Here is a 17069-nt window from a genome sequence, read left to right as displayed (position 1 = left end):
CAGAGGATGAGTTCAACTAGCCCCAGACGTGATGACGCAGCTAGCTCAAAGCCGAAAGGACGGCTAGCGGCCGAAGGTGCTGGTGCTGAACGGCAAATCCGATGTGGTAAGGATCAACACACCACTGGAACCTGGAATGTAAGATCTATGAGCCAGGGCAAACTGGATGTGGTTATTGGTGAGATGTCAAGATTAAAGATAGACATTTTGGGCGTCAGTGAACTGAAATGGACTGGAATGGGCCACTTCACATCAAATGACCACCAGATCTACTACTGTGGACAAGAGGACCACAGAAGAAATGGAGTAGGCTTCATAATTAATAGTCAAGTGGCTAAGGTAGTGCTTGGATACAATCCAAAAAACAATAGAATGATCTCAATTCGAATTCAGGGCAAGCCATCTAACATCACAGTGATCCAAATAGACACCCCAACCACAGATGCTGAAGAAGCTGAAGTAGAGCAGTTCTATGAGGATCTGCAGCACCTACTGGATGACACGCCTAAAAGAGATGTTCTTTTCATCACAGGAGACTGGAATGCTAAGATGGGCAGTCAAATGACACCTGGAATTACAGGTAAGCATGGCCTGGGAGAACAAAACGAAGCAGGACATCGGCTGATAGAATTTTGCCAAGACAACTCACTCTGCATAACAAACACTCTCTTCCAACAACCTAAGAGACGGCTTTATACATGGACTTCACCAGATGGACAACACCAAAATCAGATTGACTACATCCTTTGCAGCCAAAGGTGGCGGACATCTATACAGTCGGTAAAAACAAGACCTGGAGCTGACTGTAGTTCAGATCACGAACTTCTTCTTGCACAATTTAGGATCAGACTAAAGAGATTAGGGAAGACCCACAGATCAGCTAAATATGAGCTCACTAATATTCCTAAGGAATATGCAGTGGAGGTGAAGAATAGATTTAAGGGACTGGACTTAGTAGATAGGGTCCCAGAAGAACTATGGACAGAAGTTCGCAACATTGTTCAGGAGGCGGCAACAAAATACATCCCAAAGAAAGAGAAAACCAAGAAGGCAAAATGGCTGTCTGCTGAGACACTAGAAGTAGCTTAAGAAAGAAGGAAAGCAAAAGGCAACAGTGATAGGGGGAGATATGCCCAATTAAATGCAAAATTCCAGAGGTTAGCCAGAAGAGATAAGGAATTATTTTTAAACAAGCAATGCGCGGAAGTGGAAGAAGACAATAGAATAGGAAGGACAAGAGACCTCTTCCAGAAAATTAGAAACATTGGAGGTAAATTCCAGGCAAAAATGGGCATGATCAAAAACAAAGATGGCAAGGATCTAACAGAAGAAGAAGAGATCAAGAAAAGGTGGCAAGAATATAGAGAAGACCTGTATAGGAAGGATAACAATATTGGGGATAGCTTTGACGGTGTGGTCAGTGAGCTAGAGCCAGACATCCTGAAGATTGAGGTTGAATGGGCCTTAAGAAGCATTGCTAAAAACAAGGCAGCAGGAGACGATGGCATCCCAGCTGAACTGTTCAAAATCTTGCAAGATGATGCTATCAAGGTAATGCATGCTATATGCCAGCAAATTTGGAAAACACAAGAATGGCCATCAGATTGGAAAAAATCAACTTATATCCACATACCAAAAAAGGGAAACACTAAAGAATGTTCAAACTATCGAACAGTGGCACTCATTTCACATGCCAGTAAGGTAATGCTCAAGATCCTGCAAGGTAGACTTCAGCAATTCATGGAGCGAGAATTGCCAGATGTACAAGCTGGGTTTAGAAAAGGGAGAGGAACTAGGGACCAAATGGCTAATATCCGATGGAGAAAGCCAGGGAGTTTCAGAAAAACATCCATTTCTGTTTTATTGACTATTCTAAAGCTTTTGACTGTGTGGACCATAACAAATTGTGGCAAGTTCTTAGTGGTATGGGGATACCAAGTCAACTTGTATGCCTCCTGAAGAATCTGTATAACGACCAAGTAGCAACAGTAAGAACAGACCACGGAACAACAGACTGGTTTAAGATTGGGAAAGGAGTACAGCAGGGCTGTATACTCTCACCCTACCTATTCAACTTGTATGCAGAACACATCATGCGACGTGCTGGGCTTGAGGAATCCAAGGCTGGAGTTAAAATCGCTGGAAGAAACATTAACAATCTCAGATATGCAGATGATACCACTTTGATGGCTGAAAGCGAAGAGGAACTGAGGAGCCTTACGATGAAGGTGAAAGAAGAAAGTGCAAAAGCTGGCTTGCAGCTAAACCTCAGAAAAACCAAGATTATGTCAACCAGCTTGATTGATAACTGGCAAATAGAGGGAGAAGACGTAGAAGCAGTGAAAGACTTTGTATTTCTAGGTGCGAAGATTACTGCAGATGCTGACTGCAGTCAGGAAATCAGAAGACGCTTAATCCTTGGAAGAAGAGCAATGACAAATCTCGATAAAATAGTTAAGAGCAGAGACATCACACTGACAACAAAGGTCCCCATAGTTAAAGCAATGGTGTTCCCCGTAGTAACATATGGCTGCGAGAGCTGGACCATAAGGAAGGCTGAGAGAAGGAAGATCGATGCTTTGGAACTGTGGTGTTGGAGGAAAATTCTGAGAGTGCCTTGGACTGCAAGAAGATCAAACCAGTCCATCCTCCAGGAAATAAAGCCAGACTGCTCACTTGAGGGAATGATATTAAAGGCAAAACTGAAATACTTTGGCCACATAATGAGAAGACAGGACACCCTGGAGAAGATGCTGATGCTAGGGAGAGTGGAAGGCAAAAGGAAGAGGGGCCGACCAAGGGCAAGATGGATGGATGATATTCTAGAGGTGACGGACTCGTCCCTGGGGGAGCTGGGGGTGGCAACGACCGACAGAAAGCTCTGGCGTGGGCTGGTCCATGAAGTCACGAAGAGTCAGAAGCGACTGAACGAATAAACAACACAACAAATAACCAATCAATGAAATGGTTCTCCTATGGCCCGAAAAATTAAGGAGTATGTCATACCCAGATGCATTTCTTTTTGAAAGTAAAAAAAAAAAAAAAAAGGCCAAGGAATTTTGCAGAAACCAGAGCTCACTAAGACCTTTACTAGGAATAAGTTGATTATCTCTTTGCTTCATGCTCTCCTCTGTCACTAGCAATCCACTGAACATGCCCATCTGGCTGCTGAAAAATCTGATTTCCTTAGTTCAAGGCCAGTCTGGATGAGGAATTAAATATCTCTCTGACGCTGACAACCCCTCTCTTTAGGCCACTAAACATTTCATGCCACTGTGAAACCAGGAAAACACTTTTGTTTTCTTAGTGGAGTTAAGAAACCACATTAATCTCGCTGCTGGTTAACCAAACAAATTGAATATCAGAACTGTAATCTTGGCATTCAAGAAGCAGAGAATGGAGCCTTTGAGCCTTTTATTACTGCAAAACAATTGGCAAAATCAGGCCAGATTTGCTTCTCCCAACCCCCTTCCAAGAAGTGTGTTATTTTCCTTGTTGTGTTGGTTAAATGACTAACTAAATTACAATTGGTCAGTTCAGGTTAATGTCTATATAAGGGACTGTTATTTTTCCCCCAAAAAACTTAATTCCAGGAGAGATTGGTCATCACGTCTCTCTGTTAATACATCTGATTTAAGCTCATAAAAATATCACAAATAAGCAATGAAAACCAAAGGAATCCATCCTGATATTACATATGAGGGAAATATGTGCTATACAGATGAAGGGGATTTTCTGAAAAAAAACCTGAACTACAGATGAACGCTTTGTAAAACTCTATCTTCTCTTTAAATCCACTGATTCACATTTGATCTTTCTACACATTATGATGTTAGAATACCAAGGAAGTTGCTTGAATTGGAAAATTGTGGCCCACATACCACCTTTTTGGATATTTCATCTTTCAAAAAGTAAGCGCAGCCCCAATGCTCCATAGCCAGGTTGGGGTAGTGGTTAAGGCATGAGGCTAGAAACCAGGAGACCAGGAGTTCTAGTCCCACATTATGCACAAAGCCAGCTGGGTGACCTTGGGCCAGTCACTCTCTCTCAGCCCTAGGAAGAGGCAATGGCAAACCACTTCTGAAAAACCTTGCCAAGAAAACTGCAGGGACTTGTCCAGGCAGTCTCCAAGAATCAGGGACAATTGAACTGATTAAAAAAACAATGCTCCCTAAGTAAAAACCTAGCTTATAAGGGAACTCAGCCAATTCTAGCTTTCCTTGGGGTGAGTTATTTTTAACATAGGTTCTTTCCCCATTAGCAATTTATAACATCATCCACACATTATTGTGGCAACAGTTCACTAATAAGGACAGGTTTTATATTCCACAAAGATGGCTAAGAGTTGCTGTAAATTGCTAGTGTCAAAGTTGTCTCATAAAGGGGACTTTTTTAAAGAAAGCAAATGGATGATTGAAGATGATTTCTAAAGGAAGCATTGATTGGTGCTCAGGTGGCTGGTCAAGGATAGCGACACACACCCCTCTCCCAGCCAATTATAGAAGAGCTAAGAGAATAGAAGTCACTGGTTGTATTCGTGGAGCTTGTCTGGTCCATCCAGGTGTGTGCATATTTGTAACAGGACCACATTTATTCATTTATTTGTTCCCCAAACTACAAAAATAAAAGAACAGCATTTTGGATAAACTGACCTGGCTCTCCCATTGTGCTCCACTTTGGCTTGCTTAAGCATGATTTGTTAAATCACAGTTGATCAGATTTAAATAAGAACAGACGGTCTCCAAGTAAGTAACCCACATATTTGCCTGTTGCATGACCTAAGAATTAGAAATCAAACCTCCTTTTTATGACTGTGTCATCAGAAGCCAAGAGTGGCTTTTCCAACATTGAGCTGTCCTGGTGTGCTTGCCTATTAGCCTTACCATCTCCAGTCATCCTGGTTTAAAGATGGCATAGCGCGAGTTGTTTCAAGAACACAAAATTGGGGGCTTTATTGTAGAAAGTATTCCTTCTCCTCCTTCTCTTCTTCTTCTTAGTCAGAACACTCCATAAAAGAATGAGGAACAATGAGATTATCTCTGGTTGTACAACTGATCACAAGCCTTTTGCTTCAGGGCACAGAGTGAAAGCTGACTTTGTGTGTTGTACCGAGCATGAAAACAAGAGAGAATGCCTTAGACTTCACTCCCAAGTAGGTCAGTAGATATGAGTGGATGGACCAGCACTGTAAAAACAGTCACCACCTAGGGAGTCATATGGCACAAGGTGACAAAAGCCCGTTTCACTTTGATGAGAATGAAATGGCTGTATGTTTTACCAACAGAGAAGAACATTCTGGTGAAACCCTCACTGTGTAAGGGGACAGAGCTGCTGCCATTCACCTTCCGTTGAAGACAGCTGAGAGATGTTTTTTAGTATCTTTTCTTTTTGTACTATCGTCTTTGTGCCTTGCCGCCTCCCTGGCTTCCTGTATGTCAGTTAAACCATCCTCTGGGGGTTTTTCAGGTCAGGAAGGAAGAACATCCGAGGACATGGCAGATGACGGACTTCTCTCTCTTTCACACACATGCTTGCATAAAACAAACTCCTGATCTGCCAGAAAAAGAAATTAAATAACAAAAGTTTCTTTCTCAAAGAACACTTTGCTAAAATCTGCCCTCCCAATTATTCCAAAGTACTAGAAACGTAGAGGGATTCTGCTAGACCAATAGTTTTCTTTGGATTAGAGAAGCACAAAGCAAGGCTACATATAGATTTTCTCTATGGCAATATCAATCATTCAAACCACATAGAGAGCTTTTGTTTCATTGTGCAGGAACTAACCTAGATTGGAACAAATGTCAATTGAGTTGTCTCATTCCAAGTAACATGGATGAACCCTCTAATCTTCTATGGATCAGCACTGGCTTTCTGCAGTCTCTGGCAAAGATTTCTGTCTAAGTCTTGCTAAGCAAAGTCCTTTCCTGGGAAGTTAATTCTGCTTTGCAAGCTACAGTAAAGGTAAATTCTCCATAAAGTTAATTTCAACTGTTCTTTAGAGCAAGGCAGATACAGTTCATTACTGCCTTCTTCTGAATGTTCTTGGATTTCCTCGTCTAGCCTACAGCCCTTACGAGCTGCTAAGCTCATAAGAGCTTATTTAAAGAGTGATCAAAGTTTTCATTTTTTAAATTTAAAAAAGTATTTTTCAATACATAATGACAAACAAATTATGACAGAGAGATAACAGATACAGAACAAAGGGTTACTATCTCGAATTCATCCATCTGGATCTTTTTTCGATGGCATTGGTCTTCATTAGTCACTGTTTATCTGAGTCAGAGATAGTGTTAAGATCCTGTCTACTCCCCCTTACTGCTTTTCTTTGGCAAGACAGAGTCAATTACAGTGATTTCTTTTTTTTTCCATTCTGATAGTTTGTGCTCAGAGTTCTCACTAAAGACAAGAGTTTAATAAATAAATCACAGCTTACGTCCAAGACCTCCCAGCAAGGTTCTGCAATTCCAAGTCATCCCAGCATCCTGGAGGACCAGAAATTATGATAGCGAAAAGATTTGCTGTGCCAGTGCCTTTAGAAATGCATTCCTTAGGCACAGACAACTCTGAAGACCCACTGCAAGCCCTGAAAGTCTGTGCTACAAACTGGAATGCATACTAGCAATCTGAGTTTCACTGTGTAGAAACAAATTTTAACAAGCTATTTGTTCTCAATAGATCTCCATAACTTGCAAAAATGGGGACAATTACACGGTGTCTCCTATCCCTGTAGGGTTGTTGTAGATTGTAAGCAGATCACGCCTCTGAAATGATTTGCCATGCTGACCAAAGTTTTGAGAGTATTTTTTTTTCCTGAGATTTTGATTGCACGCATGTTGCATTGAGAAGTTGACTCCTGTTCTGGAACCACAAGACATCTTTATGTTGATTTCTCATCCATTATTGGTTGAGCCAGTTTGGTGCAGTGGTTAAGGCACTGAGCTAGAAACCAGGAGACCGTGAATTCTAGTCCCACCTTGGGCACAAAGTCAGCTGGGTGACCTTGGGCCATTTGCTCTCAGCCCTAAGAAGCAGGCAATGGCAAACACTCCCAAAAATCTTGCCAAGAAAACTGCAGGGACTTGTCCAGGCAGTTGCCAGGAGTCAACACTGACTCAAAGGGACACCCCAACCCCACCCCCCAGATTTTTATTCTTTGTGAATATTCTCCTACATGGCACACACTGGTTTGGCTATATTCCTGCACCAGCTAGTTCAGTTATAGAACTCCAAGACAGTGGAGAATTTTTTTAAAAAGTTATATGAAATACGGTAAGTTCCTGGCCTCAGTAACAGCATTCTGGTGCTCTCCAGATGTGTGAGACTTCGAAATCCAGAATCTCTAGCTAGCACAGCCAATGATATTATATGGGCTGAAATCCCACATTTTGTGTTGCATACTGTAATGGCAGCCCTCAGGAAACTCACAGAAAGGTGATCTTCTTTCCCAATTGTTTCCCAATAGTTAAGGCTGTAAATCAGGTGGTAGAAAACAGCCATGATGATTCGTAGCCATTGGCAGCCCTCTTTTCCATGAATCTGTTGAAGCCCCCTTAATACTATCTGAACTGGTGGCTGTGTATTGTGTAAGGCTGAGTAAATGTGAGTAAATACGAGCCAAGTCTTTCAGGCCAGTTTTTCCCAAACATCTCTGAGTTAAAAGCAAATAAAGTTGTGTTGCTGTCCCTTGTTTTGTTAGGATTGGTTGAAATGTCACAAAACAGTGGGAGAGTTTTTAACTTCTCTGGCACTTTTCATTAGGAGGGCTGCCAAACCAAGCAGAGGGGAGCAGAGACAGCAAGAAAGAAAATCAGTTAATTTAACCCTAATGTCTGCTTTCAGTTACTGCCTTAATATCAAGCAGTAAGTAACCTTGTGCCATCCAGATGTTTTGGACTACAAATCCTATAGTCCCCGGGCACAGCGGTTTGGGTTTGTGTAGAGGTCAGAGGGAATGGCCTTGAAAGACAGCCAGTCAATTAAAAGGGGCCTGAGCTCAGGCCAAGAAAGTAATGCAAGTAAATGTCTCAGACAAGTCCCTCCCTAGTTCACATGAAGATAGAGGGAGGGAGGGAGGAAGCACATTCAGATTTGCAAGGTTCTGTTACTACAGCTTTACAACAAAAGTATTACTGACCTACATGGCATTGGTTTCCTAGTCTGATCTACCTTGAAGGGCTGGCAGTTTGAGATCTGAAAAACGAATATATATGGACCAACCATTCTGCCCATCCTATCATAGAAGCTGGAGGAGAGTGACTAATGAATAGGATTAAACTTCAGTCTACAAGGTGCTACTTAGGCTTTAAAACTAACTTTTGGATCATTGGGAGGAAAAACACCATTTCTAAGTCCACGCTTTCTGATGATAGGAAATCCAGCTGTTACCATATCCATCTCCAGATGTCAGGGGAGCACACAACTTCCTTATTAGGCAGAGAATAGAAGTAAAGAGCAAAAGGTGTAGAGGTGGTTTAGGTGGTGTTTTTTGGGGGGTGGGGGCTTTTTTTTAACAATTGAAAAAGTCATTGACATCACAAAGCTAAGACAGAGATGGGCAGGGATGAGGCTTGCAAAATTATTATTATAAGAAGAATCCTGCAATCAACTAAAGCAGAGCCTGGCACAAAACACATAGAATCAAATAATTCAGCAGCCAGGAATTTATTTGACTACCACATCAGTCAGCATTCTTTCACTCCCAAAAGTTATTCGTAGCTATCCTAGGTTTTCTTTTCACAGTATAATTATGAGGGGGAGGGAAAGATCTTTCTTCCCTTGGCTTCCAACGCAAAAGCAATTAGTCTTCATTTACTGCAAATGACCCAGTCCATCTTGATCTGATTCTTGTGGGAATTCCTGCCTCACTGGCATTGCATCTGCACTCATCCAGAGAACCTCACCTACTGATCAACTCCACCAAAAATTACTTGCCTCTGCATTTAACAGATTCCAAATCTGTTTCCTTGAACAGGCAAAAGGGAGGCCGTGAATAGTCTTGTGCTTGGCATGAAAGATGCAACTTCCATTATAGCAGTTTAGCTTCTTTGTGGACATATGAACGAAATTGTACAGGCCCAAATGGATCTAGAGGGAATTCTATCTGTCATTGGACAAAGACAAAATTATATGGAAAAGCTGTTTCATCTCAGAGTCCTCGATCAACTGCAGATCCTCACTCCTTTGGCAGCGCACAGCAAAATTATTTTTCCCATATGGATTGCAAGATGTGATCTGTCTTCTTGCAAGGATAGGGACCATTACAACGTATAGTAATAATAATTATATTTGAACTTGAAAGATTATGGCATAAACTGGCCATAGTGGTCCCAGTGGTTATTGGCACATTGGATGCCATACCAAAAAACCTTGGATGGCACCTAGAAAATCTGCACATTGACAAAATTTCCACCTGTCAATCACAAAAGCCACACAGCTTGGATCCACATGTAAATATTTCACTGGTACATTATGACATCTTCAGCAAAGGATCGTTACCTTGTCGTGGTGCTGGAGCTTGAGCACCTCAATGACGCCATGAGCTAAACCGTGAAGGGCCACCCAAGACGGGAAGGTTATGACAGAGAGGTCAGACTAAATGCGATCCCTGGGGAAGGTAATGGCAACCCACCCCAGTATTCTTGCCGTGAAAACTAAATGGATCAGTACAACCAGAGATATGTCGGTATACCATCAGAAGATGAGACCCCCAGGTCGGAAGATGGTCAAAATGCTACTGGGGAGGAACAGAGGATGAGTTCAACTAGCCCCAGACGTGATGACACAGCTAGCTCAAAGCCGAAAGGACGGCTAGCGGCCGAAGGCGCTGGTGGTGAACGGCAAATCCGATGTTCTAAGGATCAACACACCATTGGGACCTGGAATGTAAGATCTATGAGCCAGGGCAAATTGGATGTGGTTATTGGTGAGATGTCAAGATTAAAGATAGACATTCTGGGCGTCAGTGAACTGAAATGGACTGGAATGGGCCACTTCACATCAAATGACCACCAGATCTACTACTGTGGACAAGAGGACCACAGAAGAAATGGAGTAGCCTTCATAATTAATAGTCAAGTGGCTAAAGCAGTGCTTGGATACAATCCGAAAAACAATAGAATGATCTCAATTCGAATTCAGGGCAAGCCATCTAACATCACAGTGATCCAAATAGACGCCCCAACCACAGATGCTGAAGAAGCTGAAGTAGAGCTGTTCTATGAGGATCTGCAGCACCTACTGGACAACATGCCTAAAAGAGATGTTCTTTTCATCACAGGAGACTGGAATGCTAAGATGGGCAGTCAAATGACACCTGGAATTACAGGTAAGCATGGCCTGGGAGAACAAAACGAAGCAGGACATAGGCTGATAGAATTTTGCCAAGACAACTCACTCTGCATAACAAGCACTCTCTTCCAACAACCAAAGAGACGGCTTTATACATGGGCTTCACCAGATGGACAACACTGAAATCAGACTGACTACATCCTTTGCAGCCAAAGGTGGCGGACTGCAGTCGGTAAAAACAAGACCTGGAGCTGACTGTAGTTCAGATCACGAACTTCTTCTTGCACAATTTAGAATCAGACTAAAGAGATTAGGGAAGACCCACAGATCAGCTAGATATGAGCTCACTAATATTCCTAAGGAATATGCAGTGGAGGTGAAGAATAGATTTAAGGGACTGGATTTAGTAGATAGGGTCCCAGAAGAACTATGGACTGAAGTTTGCAACATTTTTCAGGAGGCAGCAACAAAATTCATCCCAAAGAAAGAGAAAACCAAGAAGGCAAAATGGCTGTCTGCTGAGACACTAGAAGTAGCTTAAGAAAGAAGGAAAGCAAAAGGCAACAGTGATAGGGGGAGATATGCCCAATTAAATGCAAAATTCCAGAGGTTAGCCAGAAGAGATAAGGAATTGTTTTTAAACAAGCAATGCGCGGAAGTGGAAGTAAGAACATATGGCTGCGAGAGCTGGACTATAAGGAAGGCTGAGAGAAGGAAGATCGATGCTTTTGAACTGTGGTGTTGGAGGAAAATTCTGAGACTGCCTTGGACTGCAAGAAGATCAAACCAGTCCATCCTCCAGGAAATAAAGCCAGACTGCTCACTTGAGGGAACGATATTAAAGACCAAACTGAAATACTTTGGCCACATCATGAGAAGACAGGACACCCTGGAGAAGATGCTGATGCTGGGGAGAGTGGAGGGCAAAAGGAAGAGGGGTCGACCAAGGGCAAGGTGGATGGATGATATTCTAGAGGTGACGGACTCGTCCCTGGGGGAGCTGGGGGTGTTGACGACTGACAGGAAGCTCTGGCGTGGGCTGGTCCATGAGGTCACGAAGAGTCGGAAGCGACTAAACGAATAAACAACAAACATTATGACATCCTGGGTTCTTGGGAAGAACTTAATGTGAATGAAGGCCAACACTGGCTAAAGAACTGGGAGCTGTGATTTCATGTTGTTGTGCATATAATAATAATAATATTAATAATAATAACATTTATATGCTGCCCAACTCCCAGCAACTCTGGGCAGTTTACAATTGTTAAAAACGTTTAAGAATAAAAAACAGTACCACACAAAAACCAGCTGTTTCTTTGCAGCTGCACACAAGGTTAGATCTTCAAAAGATTTTTAAACCTTTTTGCTTCTATTCTTGAACAATGGGAATTTAACTGACCTTCCAAAATGAATGTGAACGTGGAAGAAAAGCATATCCGTTGTACAGTTCTATATCTAAAATGAATCAAGACCTGTCAGATTTTGATCTTTTCTTGATGAATGAATAACCAAATTCAACATCTCTTAAATAAATTCTCAAATATTCATAATCTGATCACATTTCACTCCAGTAGGTAGGAAATATATGGGGGCTTTTTAAAAATTGCTTAAGCAAAGACAACTTTTCTACCCATGAAAAAAATGGCAACCTTAGCACTCCAAATCTGTGACTTTTCTGGACTGCAGGAAGCTAGAGCTCTTGGCAATCTCGACCAGCAGCAGGGGGGGTGTCAAAAAAGTCAAGATGGTGGCTGTGACCATGTGATTGAAGCCCCACCCCTTTTAACATGCATTGTAAACAACAAGATGAGCGTGTGTGAGAGAGAACATTTTAAAACATTATACATAGTTTTACTCTGAGTTTCAGGCATCAATATAAAATGTTTATTGAGCTATCCAAGACTTCTAACCCCAGTCCATCATCATCTTTTTCCAATGGAGATAAATTGTTCCATACACTCCTGCTACTTAATGCTACTCTCTTCCCTGCATTGTCAGAAACTTTGCTGCGCACAATATATTTCATGCTTCTGGGAGAGGAAGGGAGTTGGGCTTGCGGCAGTGTTCAAATCATGGCATAGCTGGACCCTGGTTTGTGTTCTTCCATTGCCCATTTACAAAATAACAAGCGCTTCCTATCATAGGACAGAGGGAGGAGTACAAAAAGAAGCTAGAGGTTGATTCCTTGAGTCTGGGTGGTCAAATCAAGGTCAGGGTGGGGGAAATAGATGATCCTGTCTCCACTGTAACAACGCTGCACTTTAGCCCAGCTGTTTGACAATGGAAAATCAATAAAATCCCCCCTTCCAATCCTTTCAAAGAAACCTGAGCAAAAGAAAACAAACAATTTTATCACTGCTGATCCATTGCTTATAGAGGGCTTCACTTAGTCTCTTTACTGAAAAGTCCATGCAGTTTAAATAAATATACATTTCTTGCATCACTGAGAGCTTGTCTTGGTGTTTATGAGATGCTCAAACTGGAAGTTAAGCCCAGCACTTTCCCCTTAGGTAGGTTGGCCTGCACTTTGGAAAAGGTAGGGAGTTATGTTCAATCCTTCCCTATCACTCACCTTCTCCCTTAATTTTTGTCTTGGCTTCTATCATCAATGACCAGAACAAACTCTTTTCTTCGATATTCCTTCTACTTAGGCTCTGACTCATCAGTTCTCCTCCTTCCGAAAGGCTATATTGCTACCAACTGGCTTAGATAACAACATTCCCTATTTCACCATCTCCACCTAAGCCAAAAACATGCTTCGTTGTGAGAAACAAGCTCCAGTTTCAAAACTCTCCAGTTTAGCTTCAGGGAACTGCTTCCCATCAGCTTTCTTCTGAGTCAACAGGTCAGCTCCCACCTCACTGGAGACAGCCAACCGAAGCAAAGCCAACTATAAAAAAAATTGAGAAAATTTCCTTGTAACAGACCTAGCACTAAGCATCTCAAGTATCTTCTTGCCAGCTTCATGCATGCTGCATGACACATTCATGTTCACACTGGAACATTATCAGTGGCAGAAACTTTTACTTCTATCAAGTATGGTCAGTCAGCCTAATAAAATTATCTCCCAGGCCTTGGAAATAGGCTGATTGTGAAGCCCCCTTTTCGTTTCATTTTGCTTTGTTTTCTTTTGTACTTTGCTTTTCTGGCCTGTTGTAGTTTTCTTTTATTAAGTTGGTGTTTAGTTGTATGCTGCCTAGAGTCATTTGGGAATTCGGTGGCCGTAGTGCAGCGTAGTGTAGTGTCGTGCTTTATTGAGTTGGGATAAAATGCAGGTAACATGCCTCAATGCTCATTTAGAAAAACCTTGTGGGGTGGATGGGGCAGGGAGGTTGTGGCCAAAACCTTTGCTCTGGCATGCTGGTTTTCTATATGCAAAGTTGATCTGGGAGGTGTCATGGAATACCTAACATCAGTTGAGCATTACGAGATCCATGACCACACAAACCTTTTTGGCCACAGGTTGCATCTGCATCTCTGGAATGTATCAGGAGCTGCATTTGAGGTAAGTGGCTATGCTTGAAATAAGGATGTTTAATTTTAATTTACTGCAAACTGGCGTCGACCAAGAGTAGCTCCAGAAAGGCTCCTATGGCCTTTGGTCATAAATTATGCACCTATGTCATGGTTAGGAGTAGCAGGTTTGGTCTGCAAAAATCCAACCACTAGGCGGCAGCAAAGATGTACAGAAAACTCTTGGCTGCCATCTCATGGTCACTGGGATTTTTGCAGTCCAACTCTGGTAGCTACAGTCATTATGGATCTTGGATAGCCTTGCTATCTTAGTTCATCTTAATTAGACATCTTGAAGCTTGGAATGTTGGAGCCCATGTAAATTTTACTATTTAAAGGTGCTAACTGCATCACAGCAGACCCTTGGTGAGCCAGTTGTCTGTAAAGACGTGTGAGTCAGCAGGATGTTGTCAATTCAGTGGCAATGATGGGGATCTGGCTGAAATGACCCTACTTCAGTCACATTATGCAAATGGAGGAGGAGGCTGTACTGCTGGGAAAGGTGAAATGAAAGAGAAGAAGAGGACAACCAGCCGCAAGATGGATGGAGTCAGTTACAGTGGCAATGGGTGCATTGTTGGAAGACCTTAGGGAGAGATTATCGTGGAGAAAGTCTATCTATGTAGTCACTAAGAGTTGATATCAACTTGATGGCACATAATCAGTCATAACCATAATCAATAGGGATACCATTTCCTTCCTCTACTAGGTGATGCTTGACATGGATGTCTGCAGGGACATGTGTCAAAATCTACGAGATGGGAGGTGTGATGCCATGCCTGATACCATGTAATTCTGATTCCCCCCTCCCCCAACAACCTGGTAACATTGATGTTACATGAGGCACTGCAATGATAAAACAGTGAGGGTGAATGATATGTGACAATGCAAAGTTATACTGCACTATATAAATAGCAAAATAATGTTATAATGTTAAATGTGGCGATTTCCTCCTTTTATCTATTTATTTAGCATCAGGAAAATCTAGGAAATGGTAAGAATCTTACCAAGTCATAAATTGAATAGTTGTCCTCATCTATAAATATCATTGTATATTGAGGATATCCACCCTAGTTCCAAATACAGGTAGTCCTCACTTAACAACCATTTGTTTTGTGATGGTTCAGACTTACAACGGTGCTGAAAAAACTGATTCATGTCTTCACGCTTACAACTGTTGCAGCATCCCCACAGTCACATGATCATGATTTGGGTGCTTGGCAACTGGTTTGCATTTATGACCATTGCAGCATCACATGGTCACATGATTGCCATTTGCAACCTTCCTGGCTGGCTTCTGGCAAGCAAAATCAATGGGGAACTGTGTGGCTCACTTAACAACCATGTGGTTTGCTTAACAGCCACAGTGATTTGCTTAACGACTGCCACAAAAAAGGTCATAAAATTGGGTCAGATTCACTTAATGACTGCTTTGCTTAGCAACCAAAATTCTGGTCCCCATTGTGGTCGGTAAGCGAGGACTACCTGTACTGTACACATCTAGAAATCATTATATGACTTGTGCACACCCTAAGCAAAATAAACACTATATGCATTGTAGAACAGGTAGGTTACAAAGGACAGCAATACTGTAACTTTTTTTTTTCCAAACACAGGACATCAAAACAATTGTGCAGCCGAAATAAACTGCATCAAACTTTTAGCCAAAGCATATAGCATAAAGTCCCCATTATTTTCAAACACATTTTAACAGATTGCCTATCCCATAGCACTTTAACAACAATGTATCAATTCTTGAAAGATTTCCATTCCATTCTTTTAAAGTGAATTCAGAAGCCAGGGTCTCTTTATATTCAGGTCAATATAATATATGAGAGAGAGAGAGAGCAGCTTTAAATCCATTTAAAACACACCCAAAGGAGTTCCAAATGCCAAGGAATCACTATAGTATATACAGACAAAATGTCACAACAATCTAAAGGAAATGGAAAAAGAAGTCAAAAGTGACTCCTTCAGTCTGAAATATAACAGTACTCCCCAAATCTACCAAGCAGTAAAGATTAACTACCTTACAAAAACTGGATCCCAGCATACAGAGCATCCTTCTGCATTCACTCATAGAAAGGCAGAATGTGCATAGCTTCTCGGAAGACCATAACTGATACAATCAAGTTGCTGAAACTCAGCCAAATGCAATCCAAAAAGAGAAGACATTTTTATAACACCCATTAGGGAAATTAGAAAGGAAGGAATATGTCAAAGAAAAAATATAAATCAAGCTGAAACATAACTTGATGGATCACTTGTGCTATTTTACTTGGCTATAAATAAGCTGCATGCTTTCATTTGCACTATACACCCATTTGTAACACAGGTTTTTATGTCCTTTATTATCCCCCCACATTGCCCTTTATTTTTACATTCTTGGGCTGCTTTGTTGGAATTGTTTGTCTAATATGTTGAGATTTTACCCCAAATGGGAAAGTGGAAATATTCTAAAAAAGCTAATCCCCCCGGTAGAACCATGTTTATATTGTTGGATGATTTCTGAAGTAGTCTTAGCTTATTTTTCATAAGCTATCTTGTTAGGCATGGGCTGATCCATGAAGTCACGAAGAGTTGGAAGTGACTGAACGAATAAACAACAATCTTGTTATTCCCTCATTGTGACTTGTTTTATTATTCAGGATGCTAAAACTCAAATTCAAAGCAATATAGCTAGCAACATCTTATCAGGCATACCTATCCACCAAGTACAGATGCTGTATTTTGTGGCCCAACAGTGGCTCACTCCATCCATCCATCCATCCATCCTCTACTTAGCAACATCTTTCCAATATGTTCACTTGAAAGCAGCCCATACCCAGCACAGGAATCATGAGTAGTGATTTAGAAGATTCCCTTATATTTAGGATTCAGAAGATACTACTTTATTCGAATTGTTTCTATAAATTGACTAGTTCCATATAGAAGCACAAATGGGAATAAAGCTGCAAAGGAGTTCCAAAGATTACAACCAACTCCTATGTTGTACCACTGCTCCGTGAGCTGCACTGGCTCCCAGTAGGCTGCTAGGTGTAATTCAAGGTCCTGGTTACCACATACAAAGCCCCTCATGGCATGGGGCAAGGTTATTTGAAGGTCCACTTTTCTCCCATTGGTTTTGCATCGCCCACTAGAGCCAGCATGGTGGGCATGCTCTGTGTCCCATCTATCAAGCAGTGCCATCTGGTAGGACCCAGGAAGTGGGCCATCTCTATAGCAATATCTGCCTTTGGAATACCATTCCCCCAAAGTTTGTTTGGCCC

Source organism: Candoia aspera, chromosome 13 (assembly GCF_035149785.1).
Source record: "Candoia aspera isolate rCanAsp1 chromosome 13, rCanAsp1.hap2, whole genome shotgun sequence".
Lineage (NCBI taxonomy): Eukaryota > Metazoa > Chordata > Lepidosauria > Squamata > Boidae > Candoia > Candoia aspera.
The sequence above is the reverse complement of the archived record's forward strand: the minus strand, read 5'-3'. Positions refer to the sequence as shown.